Consider the following 25,108-nt stretch of genomic DNA (forward strand, 5'->3'; position numbering starts at 1 on the left):
CAATAGGAGCTGGTGCATGAGAAAATGTCTCCCTAAGGTTGGGGGGGGGGGACCAGACGTTGACTCCTTGCCCAATGTGCTTCAAAGAATATGGCTGCATCTCAATGACAAGGCCCAATGAAGACTAAAACGATCGTCTGGAGTTGTCATGTTCCTTGTTGAAGGAGGAATGCCTGGTATTTCGGCAATGGACTGACCTTACTAGGCGGAATCAGATTGATATACTTCACAAACGTTCTCCTCTCTGAAAAGCCCAATTGGGCTAAAAGAGGCTGCTCCTGGGTGGTAACGCACCAAAGAAAAAGCTACTGAGCTATTGTTCGTTTCTGGTAGAGCACCTCTCTTGTGCATTTGTATTATGACCCTGGATAGTCTCCCTAAGGGTAATGGGGGAACTAGACATGGACTCCTTGCCCAATTTGTCCTTTGTGAAAAGATTGGGCCCTAAAAGTGCTTGTGTGTGTATATGTATGTATGTATGTATGTATGTATGTATGTATGTATATATATATATATATATATATATATATATATATATATACACATACACACATATATATTTATACATATATACAGTATATTTATACACACACATAACATAAATTATGCTTACCTGATCATTTTCTTTTCTTCAGATGGGAAGAGTCCACAGTTGCATTCATTACTTTTGGGAAATAAGAACCTGGCCACCAGGAGGAGGCAAAGACACCCCAAAGGCTTAAATACTCCTCCCACTGCCCTCATCCCCCAGTCATTCTGCCAAGGAACAAGGAACAGAAGAGGAAATACCAGGGTGAAAAGGTGCCAGAAGAAAATAACAGATGCCCCTCAGAAAAAAACGGACGGGGAGCTGTGGACTCTTTCCATTTGAAGAAAAGAAAATGATCAGATAAGCATAATTTATGTTTTTCTTAATAAATGGAAAGAGTCCACAGCTGCATTCATTACTTTTGGGAAAACAATACCCAAGCTATAGAGGACACAATGCACAGACAGGAAGGTACAAAAGGTGGCCCATTCTGAGGGCACCAGGCATGAAAAACCCTTATCCAACAAAAAACCTGCTTCGTCCGAAGTCGAGAAAACTTGGAAAAGAAAAAAACTGAATTTATGCTTACCTGATAAATTACTTTCTCTTGCGGTGTATCCAGTCCACGGATTCATCCTTACTTGTGGGATATTCTCATTCCCTACAGGAAGTGGCAAAGAGAGCACACAGCAGAGCTATCCATATAGCTCCCCCTCTGGCTCTGCCCCCCAGTCATTCGACCGACGGTTAGGAGAAAAAGGAGAAACCATAGGGTGCAGTGGTGACTGTAGTTTAAACAAGAAATTTTAACCTGACTTAATTGCCAGGGCGGGCAGTGGACTGGATACACCGCAAGAGAAACAGAATTTATGCTTACCTGATAAATTACTTTCTCCAACGGTGTGTCCGGTCCACGGCGTCATCCATTACTTGTGGGAATATTCTCTTCCCCAACAGGAAATGGCAAAGAGCACAGCAAAAGCTGTCCATATAGCCCCTCCTCAGGCTCCGCCCCCCAGTCATTCGACCAACGGTTAGGAGAAAAAAAGGAGAAACTATAGGGTGCCGTGGTGACTGTAGTGTATAGAGAAAGAAATTTTCAAACCTGATTAAAAAACCAGGGCGGGCAGTGGACCGGACACACCGTTGGAGAAAGTAATTTATCAGGTAAGCATAAATTCTGTTTTCTCCAACATTGGTGTGTCCGGTCCACGGCGTCATCCATTACTTGTGGGAACCAATACCAGAGCTTTAGGACACGGATGAAGGGAGGGAGCAAATCAGGTTACCTAAACGGAAGGCACCACGGCTTGCAAAACCTTTCTCCCAAAAACAGCCTCCGAAGAAGCAAAAGTATCAAATTTGTCAAATTTGGCAAAAGTGTGTAGAGAAGACCAAGTCGCTGCCTTACATATCTGATCAACAGAAGCCTCGTTCTTGAAGGCCCATGTGGAAGCCACAGCTCTAGTGGAGTGAGCTGTGACTCGTTCAGGAGGCTGCCATCCGGCAGTCTCATAAGCCAATCGGATAATGCTTTTCAGCCAGAAAGAAAGAGAGGTAGCCGTAGCTTTTTGTCCTCTCCTCTTACCAGAGTAAACGAAAAACAAAGATGAGGTTTGTCTAAAATCCTTAGTTGCTTCTAAATAGAACTTTAAAGCACGAACTACATCTAAATTGTGTAACAAATGTTCCTTCTTTGAAACTGGATTCGGACACAGAGAAGGAACAACTATTTCCTGGTTAATATTCCTGTTGGAAACAACCTTCGGAAGAAAACCAGGCTTAGTACGCAAAACGACCTTGAATGGAACACCAGATAGGGTGTATTACACTGCAAAGCAGATAATTCCGAAAGTCTTCTTGCAGAAGAAATAGCAACTAAAAACAGAACTTTCCAAGATAGTAACTTGATATCAATGGAATGTAAGGGTTCAAACGGAACCCCTTGAAGAACTGACAGAACTAAATTTAGACTCCAAGGAGGAGTCAAGGGTCTGTAAACAGGCTTGATTCTGACCAAAGCCTGTACAAAAGCTTGTACATCTGGCACAGCTGCTAGTCGTTTGTGTAACAAGACAGATAAAGCAGAAATCTGTCCTCTTAGAGAACTCGCTGACAATCCCTTATCCAAACCTTCTTGGAGAAAGGAGAGTATCTTAGGAATTTTAATCTTACTCCAGAAGAATTCCTTGGATTCACACCAACAGATATATCTTTTCCATATTTTATGGTAAATCTTTCTAGTCACAGGTTTTCTGGCTTGGACCAGAGTATCTATCACTGAATCTGAAAACCCACGCTTGGATAAAATCAAACGTTCAATTTCCAAGCAGTCAGCTGCAGAGAAACTAGATTTGGATGTTCGAATGGACCTTGTACTAGAAGATCCTGTCTCAAAGGTAGCTTCCATGGTGGAGCCGATTACATATTCACCAGGTCTGCATACCAAGTCCTGGGCGGTCACGCAGGAGCTATCAGAATCACCGAGGCCTTCTCCTGTTTGATCCTGGCTACAAGCCTGGGAAGGAGAGGGAACGGTGGTAACGCATAAGCTAGGTTGAACGACCAAGGCGCCACTAATGCATCCACTAGAGTCGCCTTGGGATCCCTGGATCTGGACCCGTAGCAAGGAACCTTGAAGTTCTGACGAGACGCCATCAGATCCATGTCTGGAATGCCCCATAATTGAGTCAACTGGGCAAACACCTCCGGGTGGAGTTCCCACTCCCCGGATGGAAAGTCTGACGACTCAGATAATCCGCCTCCCAGTTGTCTACTCCTGGGATGTGGATTGCAGATAGGTGGCAGGAATGATCCTCCACCCATTTGATGATTTTGGATACCTCTCTCATCGCCAAGGAACTCCTTGTTCCCCCCTGATAATTGATGTAAGCTACAGTCGTCATGTTGTCTGACTGGAATCTTATGAATCCGGCCTTCGCTAGTTGAGGCCAAGCCCAGAGAGTATTGAATATCGCTCTCAGTTCCAGGATGTTGATCGGGAGAAGAGACTCTTCCCGAGACCATAAACCCTGAGCTTTCAGGGAATTCCAGACCGCGCCCCAGCCTAATAGACTGGCGTCGGTCGTGACAATGACCCACTCTGGTCTGCGGAAACTCATTCCCTGAGACAGGTGATCCTGGGACAACCAACAACGGAGTGAGTCTCTCTGACTTCTGTCAAGAAGATCATTTCTAAAGAATCTATTATTGTTCCCAAAAAGGGAACTCTTGTCGACGTAGACAGGGAACTCTTTTCTACGTTCACCTTCCACCCGTGAGATCTGAGAAAGGCTAGAACAATGTCTGTATGAGCCTCTGCCTTGGAAAGAGACAATGAATTAGATTGTCGTCCAGATAAGGTGCCACTGCAATGCCCCTTGGTCTTAGAACCACTAGAAGGGACCCGAGCACCTTTGTGAAAATTCTGGGAGCAGTGGCTAGTCCGAATGGGAGAGCCACGAACTGATAATGTTTGTCCAGAAAGGTGAACCTTAGGAACTGATGATGATCTCTGTGGATAGGAATATGTAGATACGCATCCTTTAAGTCCACGGTAGTCATATATTGACCCTCCTGGATTGTAGGTAAAATTGTTCGAATGGTTTCCATTTTGAACGATGGAACTCTGAGGAATTTGTTTAGAATTTTTAAATCCAGAATTGGTCTGAAAGTTCCCTCTTTTTTGGGAACTACAAACAGATTTGAGTAAAACCCCTGACCTTGTTCCACAGTTGGAACTGGGTGTATCACTCCCATCTTTAACAGGTCTTCTACACAATGTAAGAATGCCTGTCTCTTTATTTGGTTTGAAGATAAGTGAGATATGTGGAACCTTCCCCTTGGGGGTAGTTTCTTGAATTCTAGAAGATAACCCTGAGAGACTATTTCTAGTGCCCAGGGATCCTGAACATCTCTTGCCCAAGCCTGAACAAAGAGATAGAGTCTGCCCCCTACTAGATCCGGTCCCGGATCGGGGGCTACCCCTTCATGCTGTCTTGGTAGCAGCAGCAGGCTTCTTGGCCTGTTTACCCTTGTTCCAGCCTTGCATTGGTTTCCAAGCTGGTTTAGTCTGGGAAGCGTTACCCTCTTGTCTAGAGGCTGCAGAGATGGAAGCCGGTCCGTTCCTGAAATTGCGAAAGGAACGAAAATTGGACTTATTCTTAGCCTTGAAAGGCCTATCTTGTGGGAGGGCATGGCCCTTTCCCCCAGTGATGTCTGAAATAATTTCTTTAAATTCCGGCCCAAAAAGGGTCTTACCTTTGAAAGGGATATTAAGCAATTTTGTCTTGGAAGACACATCTGCCGACCAAGACTACGCGCCACAATTGCAAACCCTGAATTTTTCGCCGCTAATCTCGCTAACTGCAAAGCGGCGTCTAAAATAAAGGAATTAGCTAACTTAAGTGCGTGAATTCTGTCCATCACCTCCTCATATGGAGTCTTCCTACTGAGCGACTTTTCCAGTTCCTCGAACCAGAACCACGCCGCTGTAGTGACAGGAATAATGCACGAAATAGGTTGAAGGAGGTAACCTTGCTGTACAAAAATCTTTTTAAGCAAACCCTCCAATTTTTTATCCATAGGATCTTTGAAAGCACAATTGTCCTCAAATGGAATGGTTGTGCGTTTGGCTAGTGTAGAAACCGCCCCCCTCGACCTTAGGGACTGTTTGCCATGTGTCCTTCCTGGGGTCGACCATGGGGAACAATTTCTTAAATATAGGAGGAGGGACAAAAGGTATGCCTGGCTTCTCCCACTCCTTATTCACTATGTCCGCCACCCTTTTAGGTATCGGAAAGGCATCAGGGTGCACCGGGACCTCTAGGAACTTGTCCATTTTGCACAATTTTTCTGGGATGACCAGATTGTCACAATCATCCAGAGTAGATAGCACCTCCTTAAGTAATGCGCGGAGATGCTCTAATTTAAATTTAAATGTCACAACATCAGGTTCTGCCTGCTGAGAAATTCTTCCTGTATCAGAAATTTCTCCATCTGACAAACCCTCCCTCACTGCCACTTCAGACTGGTGTGAGGGTATGACAGATAAATTATCATCAGCGCCCTCCTGCTCTACAGTGTTTAAAACTGAGCAATCGCGCTTTCTCTGAAATGCTGGCATTTTGGATAAAATATTAGCTATGGAGTTATCCATTACTGCCGTCAATTGTTGCATAGTAACAAGCATTGGCGCGCTAGAAGTACAAGGGGTCGCCTGCGCGGGCATAACTGGTATAGACACAGAAGGAGATGATGTAGAACTATCCCTACTTCCTTCATCTGAGGAATCATCCTGGGCAACCTTACTAATTGTGACAGTACTGTCCTTACTTTGTTTGGACGCCATGGCACAATTATCACATATATTTGAAGGGGGAACCACATTGGCTTCCATACATACAGAACATGATCTATCTGAAGGTACAGACATGTTAAACAGGCTTAAACTGGTTAATAAAGCACAAAAACCGTTTTTAAACAAAACCGTTACTGTCTCTTTAAATGTTAAACAGGGCACACTTTGGGGGCGGAGCCTACAGCCGGAGCAGCAGGTTGCATTTTAGAAGAGCTCTTCATATTTTTACATTATATATGAGCTATTTTCTCAATTTCTGAGGGGAAACCTTTAAAACTTTAAACTTTACTCTATTACCCCGTCAAGAACTTATATCAGACTTGATCTGAGTTTTCAGGAACAACTTTTGAGCTCACTCTGTCTAAACTTCTTGGGAAGGCCTCAGGGCCGTGGCCTCTCTTAAGCTCTACAAATTATAAAGCAGCATTTTACAGCCTGCATGCTCACAAATATGCCTACTCCTAATGTGGACATAGCAGTACTCGATGTATGGGAAGCGGAGATGCAAGATAGCCTGCACTGCCATTTCGCAGAAATGAAGACTGATCTTCACCAGGTCCTGATCCTAGCTATATCAGCTTTCCCAGATGACCTAAATGGAACTAAAGACGAGGAGGCCGATGTTATGGCACATTATCCACACCTAAGAGCCCGGATCCTACCTGTTCCGGAATGTGAGTCCAGTTCGCTCCACGTGAGTGATGTGGTATACGAGACTCAGGAGAGCCCATTAGTCATCACAGTAAGGCCAACCGAACATGCGGCCTGTTCTCTGAACCTCCCGACTACCAGTCAGTTGACACAACCTACGCTCCGCATTAAAAGAGAGAGGGTCTCCTTACCGGCTATGTTGAAGAAGTTGTCAGCACAGGTGGAGGTAGTCACAAAGCGGAGAAGATCAGCTGGTTCAAACTTCGAGTCTGTTAGGGTTTCAGAGGACCCGCATGGAACTCTTGTATCTCAGGCAAAGGTGTCATATGCAAAACCCCGGAAAATGGCCTCGAACACCTACCATGGGGTGAGCTCTGGGACGCTCTCATATTTCTTTCAAGGTTTAAGATCAGTCCATTGCCGCTCAACAACTATGACCCATAAGTCTGGTATCGGCTAAGTCTTGGAGATACGGGCTTGACACTTGTTAAACTTTGTTGCTCTATAAGACAAATTCCTTGTTTATGTTCTTCACTGTTATGCCTACTCATTATGTGTTTAAAATAATTTAGCAATAATCCTTCAAGTATAGGAATTTTTCATTCCATATAGTTGCCTTCAAATTTGCACTGGCATTTGGTGTTAGTGTTTTAATATTTTTTTTTTTTTTTTTCTTACAATGGGGGTCCTGTTAAATCTATTCAAGCATTCAGACAGCAAAGGAGTACAGTACAAGCTGGTTCACATTTAAAGGGCCACTGTAAGTAAATATTTTCTATGCCTGTTACTAACTAACTACCCCAAATACGCTTTTTATCAATAGCATTTCATTAACATATCTCTACCGTATATCAGAAATCTTGTCTGCAAATTTAATTGTTTTCCAAACCCACTCCGTGGGTATCCTTTGCTCTGTACCAATCCGTTTACAATACCTAGGTTTCAAAATGGCGCTTTAAACACAAAGTTATTGGTTTAAGTATTTTGAACACTCAGTGCTGAAAATAGTGGGCAGGATAACGTGACATCATCGGCGAATAAAAGATATAACTTTTAGAACGTTATGAAACTTCGTTTTGGAGAAAATATAGGTCAGTAGGTTTTAATTAATGTTTATTAACTTTAATATGTTAGTTGTTTAGCTTAAAAATTATAACAGAAAGAAATCCTTTAAGCTTTAATCTATAGCGACACAAAAAACCAGTTACAGTAAGTTTAGTTTCTTGTGTCAGTAACATGACTATTTACTCATATTACAAGTACTCCGCATTTATTATTTATTATCAATAAGACATATACTTCCCAAGCAATAATGCAGAGGGTAATGTAATTATGTAATATAGTGCATATGGAGCTTCATAATAGGCGGTTTTGTACTGCCTTAGTAATCCTATGTGTATAAAAGGGGAAATGACCAAATATTTATCCTCCCTGTTTTTTTAAACTCTGTATTCACACTAGCTTAGTCCTATCCCCACATAGGTATAGAAGAAGCATCAGCCATACAAGAGAGGGTCTATATATCTATATAGCTGCAATTCCCTAGCTATCTTATGTATATACTTAGATTTTATTGGTATACCGCTCTAATTACTCATAGTTTACCAAAAGGCCCATACTTGGGTATATATTCCCTCAGAATGTGTTATGAATATCTTAATGCTAAATCTTTTGTCTTACTTATATACTATAATTCACTGTGTTGGGATCCTTTACTCCTTTTAACTTATTTAGGTTTAACACTATCAGCTGCTTTTACTGCTACACTCATCAGGATACACCCCATTGTATAGAACACATACACCCTATCATGACTACCCAGAACTCTCTAGAATACTTCGGGAGGCTAGTTATTGTAACCAGATGGGAATCACATCCAAGCCCTAGTTCCAAATAGTTATACAGAGCCCAGGCTATCCATCTCCATATAAATGTGCCCTAAAGATTACATCCACACCAAGATAGTTCTATCCCCTTATGGGCCCAAGAGAGGCTTCATCCATACAAGGAAAAGTGTAGATATCTACATCTTTGCAAATCCTTAGTTGTCTTAGGTATATGTCTGCAGACTTAGTAGATTGGCCACTTAGCCTTCTCATGGTTCATACAGGCACCATTCAACTTAATACTTATATACAGGTCCAGGAATGAGCACATACTACATTGGAATGGTATATGGATATCTTAATTTAGATGGACCCACTTTATGTACATATTATTATTCACTATATCTGTAATCTTGGGTGTTGAACCCCTTTAACTTACCTAGGCTTAGATCTATTAGCTGATCTTATTGCTACACTCATTAGTACGTACCCCCATAGTACTGGTCACATATATCCTTTATTTTGACTATTAATAACTCACTAGAATATTACATGGGCTATGTAACGTAACCGGTTAGGAATCATATGGAAGCCCTAGTTCATCTTAAACTGGGCGACAAACCCTTTCTACCTCACCCATATTCCTTTAACATAGTTAGAGGTTCCTATATTAACCAACTCCTCCTTGCAATATGCCCTGTTATTCTCTCATTTATATTACTTACATCCATATACTCCCTAGTTAATTACTCTTATTGCCCACACCATAATATTCTTTTCTCCGCTATCCATAACTTACTGTCACATAATTAGACTTTAAAATTTAATTGGATCTGATTCCCGCTCTCATAATAAACATCTCACTATAGGCTACATTATTTATCCAACCTCCTACCCCCAACCCCCCCCCCTTCCTCACTTAAAGCGGCTTTTGCCCGCTGAGCTTTCCCCCAATACACTTTGGCCGATGAGTGGCCAGACAAAAGACAATTCCCTACACCTTTCCATCATTAGATTACAGAGTCCCTTTTTTTTGTTAATGTAGGGATCATTAGTCACATCACGTAAAAAAAAAGAAGTCACATTATTATATGTCCCAGTTATCCATACCTACCATAAACTAATTCATAGCTTGTAATCACAGTCCCAGACATAGCGTTACATTACAGCACATATTAGTACCTATTTTATTACTATTGAAACTACTATATTGCATAATAACATCTTTCATCTATATGTATATGACACTACAGTTGGTTGGATATGAGGATTATAACTGTCATACTCGTTCTTTAATGTCTTATCCCAAGCATATTTGATATATGTAAATTGTATAATTACTTTTATCACTTCTAACCAGTCCCTGGGCATATTTTCGGTTTTGTTACTGTCAATCATTACCTCAATAAAAAATTATTTGAAAAAAAAACCAAAAAAAAAACAGGGCACACTTTATTACTGAATATGTGAAAAACTATGAAGGAATTATCCAATCTTTACCAAATTTTCACCACAGTGTCTTAATGCATTCAAAGTATTGCACCCCGATTTTCAAGCTGTTAACCCTTAAAATGCGGAAACCGGAGCCGTTTGCAATTTTAACCCCACTACAGTCCCAGCCACAGCCTTTGTTGCGACTTCACCTATCCCAGGGGGGTATACGATACCAATTCAAGCCTTCTAGGAACGTTTTCAGTGGATACCAGACCCTCATACATGCAGCTGCATGCACTGCACTCAAAAGAAACTGCGCAATAATGGCGCGAAAATGAGGCTCTGCCTACTACAGTGAAAGGCCCTTCCTGACTGGGAAGGTGTCTTAACTAGTGCCTGGCGATAAAAACGTTCCCCAAACAATAAAAGTGTGAAATCTACTTCAAACTTTAAATAACAACTTAAATAAATAATCGATTTAGCCCTTAGGAGTGTCCACCAGTTAATAGCCCATAATAAGCCCTTTATTCTTTCTGAGTCTAAGAAAATGGCTTACCGATCCCCATGAGGGAAAATGACAGCCTTCCAGCATTACACAGTCTTGTTAGAAAAATGGCTAGTCATACCTTGAGCAGAAAAGTCTGCAAACTGTTCCCCCCAACTGAAGTTCTCTCGGCTCAACAGTCCTGCGTGGGAACAGCAATTGATTTTAGTTACTGCTGCTAAAATCATACTCCTCTTTTAAACAGAACTCATCATCTCTTTCTGTTTTAGAGTAAATAGTACATACCAGCACTATTTTAAAATAATAAACTTTTGATAGAAGAATAAAAAACTACAACTAAACACCACATACTCTTCACCATCTCCGTGGAGATGCTACTTGTTCAGAGCGGCAAAGAGAATGACTGGGGGGCGGAGCCTGAGGAGGGGCTATATGGACAGCTTTTGCTGTGCTCTTTGCCATTTCCTGTTGGGGAAGAGAATATTCCCACAAGTAATGGATGACGCCGTGGACCGGACACACCAATGTTGGAGAAAAGTAATTTATCAGGTAAGCATAAATTCTGTTTTCTCTTGCAAGGTGTATCCAGTCCACGGATTCATCCTTACTTGTGGGATACCAATACCAAAGCTTTATGACACGGATGAAGGGAGGGAACAAGACAGGTAACCTAAACGGAAGGCACCACTGCTTGCAAAACCTTTCTCCCAAAAATAGCCTCCGAAGAAGCAAAAGTATCGAATTTGTAAAATTTGGCAAAAGTATGCAGTGAAGACCAAGTCGCTGCCTTACAAATCTGTTCAACAGAAGCCTCATTCTTGAAAGCCCAAGTGGAAGCCACAGCTCTGGTGGAATGAGCTGTGATTCGTTCAGGAGGCTGCTGCCAGCAGTCTCATAAGCCAATCGGATGATGCTTTTCAACCAGAAGGAAAGAGAGGTAGCAGTAGCTTTCTGACCTCTCCTCTTACCGGAATAGACAACAAACAAAGATGATGTTTGTCTGAAATCCTTGGTTGCTTGTAAATAGAATTTCAAAGCACGAACCACATCAAGATTGTGTAAAAGCCGTTCCTTTTTAGAAGCTGGATTAGGACACAGGGAAGGAACAATGATTTCCTGGTTAATGTTCTTACTAGAGACAACTTTAGGAAGAAAACCAGGTTTGGTACGCAAAACTACCTTATCTGCATGGAACACCAGATAGGGTGAATTACACTGCAAAGCAGACAATTCTGAAACTCTTCGAGCAGAAGATATAGCTACCAAAATCAAAACTTTCCAAGATAATAACTTAATATCTATGGAATGTAAAGGTTCAAATGGAACCCTTTGAAGAACTGAAAGAACTAAATTTAGACTCCATGGAGGAGCCACAGGTCTATAGACAGGCTTGATTCTGACTAAAGCCTGTGCAAACGCTTGAACGTCTGGTACTTCTGCCAGACGCTTGTGTAAAAGGATAGACAGAGCGGATATCTGTCCCTTTAAGGAACTAGCTGACAAACCTTTCTCCAATCCTTCTTGGAGAAAAGACAATATCCTTGGAATCCTAATCTTACTCCATGAGTAATCCTTGGATTCACACCAAAAAAGATATTTCCGCCATATCTTATGGTAAATTTTCCTGGTGACAGGCTTTCTAGCTTGGATCAGAGTATCTATGACTGATTCAGAGAACCCACGCTTGGATAGAATTAAGCGTTCAATCTCCAAGCAGTCAGCTGCAGAGAAACTAGATTTGGATGCTTGAATGGACCCTGTATTAGAAGATCCTGCCTCGTTGGCAGTGTCCATGGTGGGGCAGATGACATGTCCACTAGGTCTGCATACCAAGTCCTGCGTGGCCACGCAGGTGCTATCAGAATTACCGAGGCCTTCTCCTGTTTGATTCTGGCTACCAGCCGAGGGAGAAGGGGAAACGGTGGAAAGACATAAGCTAGACTGAAGGACCAAGGCGCTACTAGAGCATCTATCAATGCCGCCTTGGGGTCCCTGGACCTGGATCCGTAAAGAGGAAGTTTGGTGTTCTGACGGGACGCCATCAGATCCAATTCTGGAATGCCCCATAGCTGGGTCAGCTGAGCAAAAACCTCCGGGTGGAGTTCCCACTCCCCCGGGTGAAAAGTCTGACGACTTAGGAAATCCGCATCCCAGTTGTGTACTCCTGGGATGTGAATTGCAGATAGATGGCAAGAGTGATCCTCCGCCCACCTGATTATTTTGGTTACTTCCTTCATCGCTAAGGAACTCTTTGTTCCTCCCTGATGATTGATGTATGCTACAGTCGTGATGTTGTCCAACTGAAATCTGATGAATTTGGCCGCCACTAGCTGAGGCCATGCCTGGAGCGTGTTGAATATCGATCTCAGTACCAAAATGTTTATCGGGAGAAGAGACTCTTCCCGAGACCAAAGGCCCTGAGCTTTCAGGGAGCCCCAGACCGCGCCCCAGCCTAACAGACTGGCGTCGGTCGTTACAATGATCCACTCCGGTCTGCGGAAGCACATTCCCTGAGACAGGTGATCCTGAGACAACCACCAGAGAAGAGAATCTCTGGTTTTCTGGTCCAGTTGGATTTGAGGAGACAAATCTGCATAATCCCCATTCCACTGTTTGAGCATGCACAATTGCAGTGGCCTGAGATGAATTCGAGCAAAAGGGACTATGTCCATTGCTGCTACCATTAATCCGATTACCTCCATGCACTGAGCTACAGAGGAATGGAATGAAGAGCTCGGCAAGTAGTTAAAAGCTTTAACCTTCTGACTTCCGTCTGAAATATTTTCATTTCTACCGAGTCTATTAATGTTCCCAGGAAGGGAACTTTTTTCGGTGTTCACCTTCCACCCGTGAGACCTTAGAAAGGCCAGAACAATCTCCGTATGAGCCTTGGCCGCAGTCTTAGTACCGCTAGAAGGGACCCTAGCACCTTTGTGAAAATTCTGGGAGCGGTGGCCAACCAGAAGGGAAGGGCCACGAACTGGTAATGCTTGTTCAGAAAGGCGAACCTTAGGAACTGATGGTGATCTTTGTGGATAGGAATATGAAGATACGCATCCTTTAGATCCACGGTAGTCATATATTGACCTTCCTGGATCATCGGTAAGATTGTCCGAATAGTCTCCATTTTGAATGATGAAACTCTGAGGAATTTGTTTAGAATTTTTAGATCCAGGATTGGCCTGAAAGTTCCTTCCTTTTTGGGAACCACAAACAGGTTTGAGTAAAAACCCAGTCCTTGTTCTGTAATTGGAACTGGACATATCACTCCCATCTTGAGTAGATCTTCTACACAGCGTAAGAACGCCTCTTTCTTTGTCTGGTCTGTAGACAGACGAGAAATGTGGAACCTTCCTCTTGGAGGAGAGTCCTTGAATTCTAGAAGATATCCCTGAGCAACGATCTCTAATGCCCAGGGATCGGGAACATCTCTTGCCCAAGCCTGAGCAAAGAGAGTGAGTCTGCCCCCTACCTGGAACCATGTCCAGATTGTGTAATAGACGTTCCTTCTTTGAAGAAGGATTAGGACACAAGGATGGAACAACAATCTCTTGATTGATATTCTTGTTAGATACCACCTTAGGTAAAAAGCCAGGTTTGGTATGCAGGACTACCTTATCCGTATGGAAAATCAGATAAGGAGAATCACATTGTAAGGCAGATAACTCGGAGACTCTACGAGCCGAGGAAATAGCTACCAAAAAAAGAACTTTCCAAGATAAAAGTTTGATATCTATGGAATGAATTAAGCCGATTACTTCCATGCACTGAGCCACCGAAGGGCACGGAATGGAATGAAGAACACAACAGGACTTTAGAAGCTTTGATAACCTGGACTCCGTCAGGTAAATTTTCATTTCTACAGAATCTATCAGAGTCCCTAGGAAGGAAACTCTTGTGAGTGGGGATAGAGAACTCTTTTCCTCGTTCACTTTCCGCCCATGCGATCTCAGAAATGCCAGTACTACGTCCGTATGAGACTTGGCAATTTGGAAGTTTGACGCCTGTATCAGGATGTCGTCTAAATAAGGGGCCACTGATATGCCCCGAGGCCTTAGGACCGCCAGAAGCGACCCCAGAACGTTCGTAAAGATTCTTTGGGCTGTAGCTAATCCAAAGGGAAGAGCTACAAACTGGTAATGCCTGTCTAGAAAGGCAAACCTGAGAAACCGATGATGATCTTTGTGTATCGGAATGTGAAGATAAGCATCCTTTAAATCCACTGTAGTCATATATTGACCCTCCTGGATCATAGGTAGGATGGTACGAATAGTTTCCATCTTGAATGATGGAACTCTGAGGAATTTGTTTAAGATCTTTAGATCCAAAATTGGTCTGAAGTTTCCCTCTTTTTTGGGAACCACAAACAGATTTGAGTAAAAACCCTGTCCCTGTTCCTCCTTTGGAACTGGATGGATCACTCCCATAACTAGGAGGTCTTGTACACAGTGTAAGAATGCCTCTCTCTTTATCTGGTTTGCAGATAATTGTGAAAGGTGAAATCTCCCTTTTGGGGGGGAAGCTTTGAAGTCCAGAAGATATCCCTGTGATATAATTTCCAGCGCCCAGGGATCCTGGACATCTCTTGCCCACGCCTGGGCAAAGAGTGAAAGTCTGCCCCCTACTAGATCCGTTACCTGTAGGGGGCCGTTGATTCATGCTGTCTTAGAGGCAGCAGCAGGCTTTTTGGCCTGCTTACCTTTGTTCCAGGTCTGGTTTGGTCTCCAGACCGTCTTGGACTGAGCAAAAGTTCCCTCTTGTTTTGCATTAGAGGAAGTTGATGCCGCACCTGCCTTGAAGTTTCGAAAGGCACGAAAATTAGACTGTTTGGCCCTTGATTTGGACCTGTCCTGAGGAAGGGCATGACCTTTTCCTCCAGTGATATCAGCAATAATCTCCTTCAAACCAGGCTCAAATAGGGTCTGCCCCTTGAAGGGAATGTTAAGTAGCTTAGATTTTGAAGTCACGTCAGCTGACCATGATTTAAGCCATAGCACCCTGCGCGCCTGTATAGCAAAAGCCGTTAGTTTAGTCAAATGAACAATGGCATCAGAAACAAAAGAATTGGCTAGCTTAAGTGCCCTAAGCTTGCCAAGTATGTCATCCAATGGAGTCGCTACCTGTAAAGCCTCTTCCAGAGACTCAAACCAGAACTCTGCAGCAGCAGTGACAGGAGCAATGCATGCAAGGGGCTGTAGGATAAAACCTTGTTGAATAAACATTTTCTTAAGGTAACCTTCTAATTTCTTATCCTTTGGATCTAAAAAAGCACAACTGTCCTCGACAGGGATAGTAGTACGCTTTGCTAGAGTAGAAACTGCTCCCTCCACCTTAGGGACTGTCTGCCATAAGTCCTGTGTGGTGGCGTCTATTGGAAACATTTTTCTAAAAATAGGAGGGGGAGAGAACGGCACACCTGGTCTATCCCATTCCTTAGTAATAATTTCTGTAAACCTTTTAGGTATTGGAAAAACATCAGTACACACCGGCACTGCATAGAGCAGCTAAAACCTCTTTGAGCAGCACGCGGAGGTGTTCAAGCTTAAATTTAAATGTAGAAATATCAGAATCAGGTATCCTACCTGAGTCAGAAACATCACCCACAGACTGAAGCTCTCCTTTCTCAGCTTCGGCATATTGTGAGGCAGTATCAGACATGGTTCTTAAAGCGTCAGTATGCTCTGCATTTCGTCTAACCCCAGAGCTATCTCGCTTACCTCTAAATTCCGGTAGTCTGGCTAACACCGCTGACAGTGTATTATCCATGACTGCCGCCATGTCTTGTAAAGTAATCGCTATGGGCGCCCTAGATGTACTTGGCGCCATTTGAGTGTGAGTCCCTTGAGCGGGAGTCAAAGCATCTGACACGTGGGGAGAGTTAGTCGGCATAACTTCCCCCTCGTCAGATTCCTCTGGTGATAAATTTTTTAAAGACAGAATATGATCTTTATTGCTTAAAATGAAATCAGTATATTTGGTACACATTCTAAGAGGGGGTTCCACCATGGCTTTTAAACATAATGAACAAGGAGTTTCCTCTATGTCAGACATGTTTACACAGACTAGCAATGAGACCAGCAAGCTTGGAAAACACTTTAAATCATGTTAACAAGCAAATATAAAAAACGGTACTGTGCCTTTAAGAGAAACAAATTTTGTCAGAATTTGAAAAACAGTGAAAAAAGGCAGTTATACAAACAAAATTTTTACAGTGTGTATAATAAGCTAACAGAGCATTGCACCCCCTTGCAAATGGATGATTAACCCCTTAGTTCAAAAAACGGATCAAAAAACATTTTTAAACAATGACAACAAACTGCCACAGCTCTGCTGTGGCCCTACCTTCCCCAATAAACGACTTTGGAAAGCCTTTGAGCCCTTTAGAGATGTCCTATAGCATTCAGGGGACTCCTGAGGGAAGCTTGATGTCTCAGTATGTAATTTTAACTGAGCAAAAATGCGCTAAAATAGGCCCCTCCCACTCATACTACAACAGTGGAAAGCCTCAGGAAATTGTTTCTAGGCAAAATTTAAGCCAGCCATGTGGAAAAAACTAGTCCCCAATAAAGTTTTATCACCAAAGCATATATAAAAACGATTAAACATGCCAGCAAACGTTTTATATTGCAATTTTATAAGGGTATTACCCCTGAAAGTAAGCATGATACCAGTGGCTATTAAATCACTGTATTCAGGCTTAACTTACATTAATCCGGTATCAGCAGCATTTTGTAGCATTTTCCATTTCTAGAAAAAATTGTAACTGCACTTACCTCATAGCAGAGTAACCTGCACGCCATTCTCCCGCTGAAGTTACCTCTCTCCTCAGACATATGTGAGAACAGCAATGGATCTTAGTTACAACCTTCTAAGATCATAGAAAACTCAGGCAGATTCTTCTTCTATTTACTGCCTGGGATAAAATAGTACAACTCCGGTACCATTTAAAATAACAAACTTTTGATTGAAGATAAAAAACTAACTATATTACACCACTCTCTCTTACTACCTCCATGCGTGTTGAGAGTTGCAAGATAATGACTGGGTATGGCAGTTAGGGGAGGAGCTATATAACAGCTCTGCTGTGGGTGTCCTCTTGCAACTTCCTGTTGGGAATGAGAATATCCCACAAGTAATGGATGATCCGTGGACTGGATACACCTTACAAGAGAAAACGGTCAACACTACATAGAGCAAACCGATCCCGACCTTACCTCCAGGGTAATGGTCCCAGCCCAAAGGCTAGTTAAAGACCGAAGACAAGAATCCCAAACCTCTGGAAGAAAAAGGATGGATCTACAAGGAAGCAAAACCCCCAAGTAGAACTCTGACCGCTACTAAAACCCGGTATACTACTGTGAGTCAGGACATAAACGTTGTGCTCAGGTCCGAGAATCCCTACACTGCTGTCTTCCATAAAGAGGAACACTTCCCAAGGGAAGAGAGTACTCAGACCCCCAGCATCCAAATACCAGAATCCAGCAGATAACAGGAACCTTACCTGGGTTCAAACCCACAGCCTCCTGCTTCAGGAACGGTGGAGCCAACTACTACTCTATTCCAAAAAAAACTACAAGACAAGAAAACAAGGACCCACAGATCATCACAGATACGGAGGTATCTCCAAACCAAGGAGAACACACAAGAACCCATCCCCCACCCTAGGTGAAATAGAGGGAACTAAGCAACGGAAACCATCCTACCAATAGAGGCAAGACGCTTCGGCAAATATCGCCATCCCAGTTGAAACAACACCTGGAGTCTACAAGGAAGCATCAGATGCCCCAAAAGACCAGTAGGGACCTGTCAGAGAGACCTTTAACTTAAGCCTCAAGCAGATATGAAGCTTCCACGAGAGACAGAAACCTTGCCCCCTTCAAATGGACACACAGGAACCCAAAACCCCAAGGTTAAACAGAACCTGTCCATGCCCGATCCAAGCAAAAGGCATGGTCCTAAGCCAGAGTCCTCGAAAAACGGAATCGATCGAAAGATATAACCTCTTGAAGAGCCCTAAGCTGCCTCCTATGAGTAGGAGCGCACCATCAAGAGTCCGTAGACTTAAGGAACCTAGCAACAGCCTCAAAACCCAAGAGTCTGAAGAACTCCTGACCAGTTTAATAATTGGGCTCCCAGTATCCCTTGTAGACAGGCTAAACTACTTGATCCACACGCTGGTGAGGATAAATGGTCAGCTTCCTGACCCCAGAAGGCGAAAGACTGAAACTGACCTTGGGCCTCCACTCTCAAGCCCAAAGGCTAGATCAAAAGACCAAGGTATGACCAAGGGTAGATCCTATATGGAAAAGACGACAGTGTACAGAGATCCTTGCAGGTTCGGTCTCCCGAAAACCCTTAAACAGAAAGGTAGAATAACCCCTGAACTCCACGTACTAGAGCAAACGCAACGCTAAGCAAAGGAAGGACATGTCCACATTTCCAAACAGATGACCCAACCCAAGACGGGAAGGAAAGAGACTCCGCCACCGCAAAAAGTAATGCTATTAGGCTAAGGAGTCAAGTGAGGAAGCCAATCGTTCACACTCAGAAACTAGACCACGGAAGTCATACACATCTCCCAACTCCGAAGGAATGGAAACCACGGTTCCGGGTCCCCAGGGATCTTTAAGAACCATGATGACGTCTGAAAAATTCAGACCCGTATCCCAAGTGAATAGCCAGAAAAGGCCAACTTGGATCAACACACTAGGCCCCATAGAAGTAGGATCCGAGCCCGGAGTCCATATCAATAGGCCAAAGTGACATTCGGAATCTGCATGATTAAATCAGCACCGTGAGGGTGACATAAACCCAAGTAGCAGCAGAAAGCGCCCAACCAGTACCTGCCTGTTATAAGGACACTTCAGAACTGTCTAAGGTCCAAGAAAAATCGACCCGAAGGTTCGATAAGAAGAACTAGAAAAACATAATTTATGCTTACCTGATAAATTTATTTCTCTTGTAGTGTATCCAGTCCACGGATCATCCATTACTTGTGGGATATTCTCCTTCCCAACAGGAAGTTGCAAGAGGATCACCCACAGCAGAGCTGCTATATAGCTCCTCCCCTCACTGCCATATCCAGTCATTCGACCGAAACAAGCCGAGAAAAGAAGAAACCATAGGGTGCAGTGGTGACTGTAGTTTAATTAAAATATAGACCTGCCTGAAAAGGACAGGGCGAGCCGTGGACTGGATACACTACAAGAGAAATAAATTTATCAGGTAAGCATAAATTATGTTTTCTCTTGTTAAGTGTATCCAGTCAACGGATCATCCATTACTTGTGGGATACCAATACCAAAGCTAAAGTACACGGATGATGGGAGGGACAAGGCAGGATTAAACGGAAGGAACCACTGCCTGTAGAACCTTTCTCCCAAAAACAGCCTCCGAAGAAGCAAAAGTATCAAATTTGTAAAATTTGAAAAAGTATGAAGGGAAGACCAAGTTGCAGCCTTGCAAATCTGTTCAACAGAGGCCTCATTTTTAAAGGCCCAGGTGGAAGCCACAGCTCTAGTAGAATGAGCTGTAATCCTTTCAGGAGGCTGCTGTCCAGCAGTCTCATAGGCTAAACGGATTATACTCCAAAGCCAAAAAGAAAGAGAGGTTGCCGAGGCCTTCTGACCTCTCCTCTATCCAGAGTAAACAACAAACAGGTTAGATGTTTGGCGAAAATCGTTAGTAGCCTGTAAGTAAAACTTCAAGGCACGAACTACGTCTAGATTATGCAAAATACGTTCCTTCTTTGAAGAAGGATTAGGACATAATGATGGAACAACAATCTCTTGATTGATATTCTTGTTAGAAACCACCTTAGGTAAAAACCCAGGTTTTGTACGCAGAACAACTTTATCTGAATGAAAGATCAGATAAGGAGAATCACAATGTAAGGCAGATAACTTTGAGACTCTACGAGCCGAGGAAATAGCCATCAGAAAAAGAACTTTCCATGAAAGAAGTTTGATATCAATAGAATGAAGGGGTTCAAACGGAACCCCTTGAAGAACTTTAAGAACCAAGTTTAAGCTCCATGGAGGAGCAACAGGTTTAAACACAGGCTTAATTCTAACTAAAGCCTGACAAAATGCCTGAACGTATGGAACTTCTGCCAGACGCTTGTGTAAAAGAATAGACAGAGCAGAAATCTGTCCCTTTAAAGAACTAGCTGATAATCCTTTGTCCAAACCCTCTTGGAGGAAGGACAATATCCTAGGAATCCTTTGTCCAAACCCTCTTGGAGGAAGGACAATATCCTAGGAATCCTAACCCTACTCCATGAGTAATTCTTGGATTCACACCAATGAAGATATTTACGCCATATCTTGAGGTAAATTTTCCTGGTGACAGGCTTTCGTGCCTGTATTAAGGTATCAATTACTGACTCGGAGAAGCCACGCTTTGATAGGATCAAGCGTTCAATCTCCATGCAGTCAGTCTCAGAGAAAGTAGATTCGGATTATTGAAAGGACCTTGTATTAGAAGGTCTTGTCTCAGAGGCAGAGTCCATGGTGGAAAAGATGACATGTCCACTAGGTCTGCATACCAGGTCCTGCATGGCCAAGCAGGCGCTATCAATATCACCGATGCTCTTTCCTGTTTGATTTTGGCAATCAGACGAGGGAGCAGAGGAAACGGGGAAAACACATAAGCCAGGTTGAAGATGAGCATCTATCAGTGCCGCTTCTGGGTCCCTGGACCTGGATCGATAACAAGGAAGCTTGGCGTTCTGGCGAGACGCCATGAGATCCAATTCTGGTTTGCCCCAATGGAGAACCAATTGAGCAAACACCTCCGGATGGAGTTCCCATTCCCCCGGATGAAAAGTCTGACGACTTAGAAAATCCGCCTCCCAGTTCTCTACACCTGGGATATGGATCGCTGACAGGTGGCAAGAGTGAGTCTCTGCCCAGCGAATTATCTTGGAGACTTCTGACATCGCTAGGGAACTCCTGGTTCCCCCTTGATGGTTGATGTAAGCCACAGTCGTGATGTTGTCCGACTGAAATCTGATGAACCTCAGTGTTGCTAGCTGAGGCCAAGCCAGAAGAGCATTGAATATTGCTCTTAACTCCAGAATATTTATTGGGAGGAGTTTCTCCTCCTGAGTCCATGAACCCTGAGCCTTCAGGGAGTTCCAGTCTGCACCCCAACCTAGAAGGCTGGCATCTGTTGTTACAATTGTCCAATCTGGTCTGCGAAAGGTCATACCCTTGGACAGATGGGCCCGAGATAACCACCAGAGAAGAGAATCTCTGGTTTCCTGATCCAGATTTAGTAGAGGGGACAAATCTGTGTAATCCCCATTCCACTGACTGAGCATGCATAATTGCAGCAGTCTGAGATGCAGGCGCGCGAATGGCACTATGTCCATCGCCGCTACCATTAAGCCGATTACTTCCATGCACTGAGCCACCGTGGGGCGCGGAATGGAGTGAAGAACACGGCAAGCATTTAGAAGTTTTGATAACCTGGACTCCGTCAGGTAAATTTTCATTTCTACAGAATCTATTAGAGTCCCTAGGAAGGAAACCCTCGTGAGAGGAGATAGAGAACTCTTTTCTTCGTTCACTTTCCACCCATGCGACTTCAGGAATGCCAGAACTATCTCTGTATGAGATTTGGCAATTTGAAAGCTTGACGTCCAGGTAAGGAGCCACTGCTATGCCTCTCGGTCTTAGGACCGCCAGAAGTGAGCCCAGAACCTTTGTAAAAATTCTTGGGGTTGTAGCCAACCCGAATGGAAGAGCTACAAATTGGTAAAGCCTGTCTAGAAAGGCAAACCTCTGGAACTGATGATGATTCTTGTGAATTGGAATGTGAAGGTAGGCATCCTTTAAGTCCACTGTGGTCATGTACTGACCCTCTTGGATCATGGGTAAAATGGTTCGAATAGTTTCCATCTTGAATGACGGAACTCTGAGGAATTTGTTTAGGATCTTTAAATCCAAAATTGGTCTGAAGGTTCCCTCTTTTTTGGGAACCACAAACAGATTTGAATAAAACCCCTGTCCTTGTTTCGTCCGCGGAACTGGATGAATCACTCCCATTACAAGGAGATCTTGTACGCAGCTTAGGAATGCCTCTTTATCTGGTTTGCAGATAATCTTGAAAGGTGAAATCTCCCTTGTGGAGGAGAAGCTTTAAAGTCCAGAAGATATCCCTGAGATATGATCTCCAATGCCCAGGGATCCTGAACATCTCTTGCCCACGCCTGGGCGAAGAGAGAGAGTCTGCCCCCTACTAGATCCGTTGTCGGATAGGGGGCCGCTCCTTAATGCCGTCTTAGAGGCAGCAGCAGGCTTTCTGGCCTGCTTGCCATTGTTCCAGGACTGGTTAGGTTTCCAGGCCTGCTTGGATTGAGCAAAAGTTCCCTCTTGTTTTGAAGCAGAGGAAGTTGATGCTGCACCTGCCTTGAAATTTCGAAAGGCACGGAAATTAGACTGTTTGGCCTTTGATTTGGCCCTGTCCTGAGGAAGGGTATGACCCTTACCTCCAGTAATGTCAGCAATAATTTCTTTCAAACCAGGCCCGAATAAGGTCTGCCCCTTGAAAGGAATGTTGAGTAATTTAGACGTTGAAGTCACATCAGCTGACCAGGATTTGAGCCATAGCGCCCTACGCGCCTGGATGGCGAATCCGGAATTCTTAGCCGTTAGTTTAGTCAAATGAACAATGGCATCAGAAACAAATGAGTTAGCTAGCTTAAGAGTTCTAAGCTTTTCAACAATTTCAGTCAATGGAGCTGTATGGATGGCCTCTTCCAGGGCATCAAACCAGAATGCCGCCGCGGCAGTGACAGGCGCAATGCATGCAAGGGGCTGTAAAATTAAACCTTGTTGAATAAACATTTTCTTAAGGTAACCCTCTAATTTTTTATCCATTGGATCTGAAAAAGCACAACTGTCCTCAACCGGGATAGTGGAACGCTTTGCTAAAGTAGAAACTGCTCCCTCCACCTTAGGGACAGTCTGCCATAAGTCCCGTGTAGTGGCATCTATTGGAAACATTTTTCTAAATATAGGAGGTGGGGAAAAGGGCACACCGGGCCTATCCCACTCCTTACTAATAATTTCTGTAAGCCTTTTAGGTATTGGAAAAACATCAGTACTCACCGGCACTGCATAGTATTTATCCAGCCTACACAATTTCTCTGGCACTGCAATTGTGTCACAGTCATTCAGAGCAGCTAATACCTCCCAAACAATACACGGAGGTTCTCAAGCTTAAATTTAAAATGAGAAATCTCTGAATCAGGTCTCCCCGATTCAGAGACGTCACCCACAGACTGAAGCTCTCCGTCCTCAGGTTCTGCATATTGTGACGCAGTATCAGACATGGCTCTTACAGCATCTACGCGCTCTTTATCTCGTCTAACCCCAGAGCTATCGCGCTTGCCTCTCAATTCAGGCAATCTGGATAATACCTCTGACAGGGTATTATTCATGATTGCAGCCATGTCCTGCAAAGTAATCGATATGGGCGTCCCTGATGTACTTGGCGTCCCTTGAGCGGGAGGCGAAGGGTCCGACACGTGGGGAGAGTTAGTCGGCATAACTTCCCCCTCAACAGACCCCTCTGGTGACAATTCTTTTATAGATAAAGACTGATCTTTACTGTTTAAGGTGAAATCAATACATTTAGTACACATTCTCCTATGGGGCTCCACCATGGCTTTTAAACATAATGAACAAGTATCCTCTTTTTCAGACATATTTGTACAGACTAGCAATGAGACTAGCAAGCTTGGAAAACACTTTAAAGCAAGTTAACAAGCAATATAAAAAATGTTACTGTGCCTTTAAGAGAAACAAATTTTGACAAAATTTGAAATAACAGTGAAAAAAGGCAGTTACACTAACAAAATTTTTACAGTGTATGTAACAAGTCAGCAGAGCATTGCACCCACTTGCAAATGGATGATTAACCCCTTAATAACAAAAACAGAATAATAAATGACAAAAACGTTTTTTAAACACAGTCACAACAACTGCCACAGTCTACTGTGATTGTTACCCTCCTCAAACACGACTTTGAAGCCTTTTGAGCCCTTCAGAGATGTCCTGTATCATGCAGAGGGAAGCTGAATGTCTCTGTCAGTATTTTTATCTGCACAGAAAAGCACTAAAATAGGCCCTTCCCACTCATAGTGCAACAGTGGAAAGCTTCAGGAAACTGTTTCTAGGCAAAAATCAAGCCAGTCATGTGGAAAAAAACGAAGCCCCAATAAGTTTTGTCACCAAACATATATAAAAACGATTAACATGCCAGCAAACGTTTTATATTACACTTTTATAAGAGTATGTATCTCTGTTAATAAGCCTGATACCAGTCGCTATCACTGCATTTAAGGCTTAACTTACATTAATCCGGTATCAGCAGCATTTTTCTAGCAAATTCCATCCCTAGAAATATATTAACTGCACATACCTTATTGCAGGAAAACCTGCACGGCATTCCCCCTCTGAAGTTACCACACTCCTCAGAATATCTGAGAACGGCAGTGGATCTTAGTTACTTCTGCTATGATCATAGAAATTACAGGCAGATTCTTCTTCTAATGCTGCCTGAGATGAAACAGTACACTCCGGTACCATTTAAAAATAACAAACTTTTGATTGAAGTTAAAAAACTAACTATAATACACCACTCTCCTCTTACTACGTCCATCTTTGTTGAGAGTTGCAAGAGAATGACTGGGTATGGCAGTGAGGGGAGGAGCTATATAGCAGCTCTGCTGTGGGTGATCCTCTTGCAACTTCCTGTTGGGAAGGAGAATATCCCACAAGTAATGGATGATCCGT

The 25,108-nt window shown here is 43.3% G+C and overlaps 1 protein-coding gene across 4 annotated transcripts in view; it reads right to left on the reverse strand.

Annotated features, from left to right (window-relative positions):
* The window catches only part of VRK3 (VRK serine/threonine kinase 3), a 403,485-nt gene that overhangs the window by 40,810 nt on the left and 337,567 nt on the right, over positions 1 to 25,108 (reverse strand). The gene's annotated exons all lie outside the window — the stretch shown is intronic.

Source organism: Bombina bombina, chromosome 1 (genome assembly GCF_027579735.1).
Source record: "Bombina bombina isolate aBomBom1 chromosome 1, aBomBom1.pri, whole genome shotgun sequence".
In the NCBI taxonomy this organism is placed as follows: domain Eukaryota; kingdom Metazoa; phylum Chordata; class Amphibia; order Anura; family Bombinatoridae; genus Bombina; species Bombina bombina.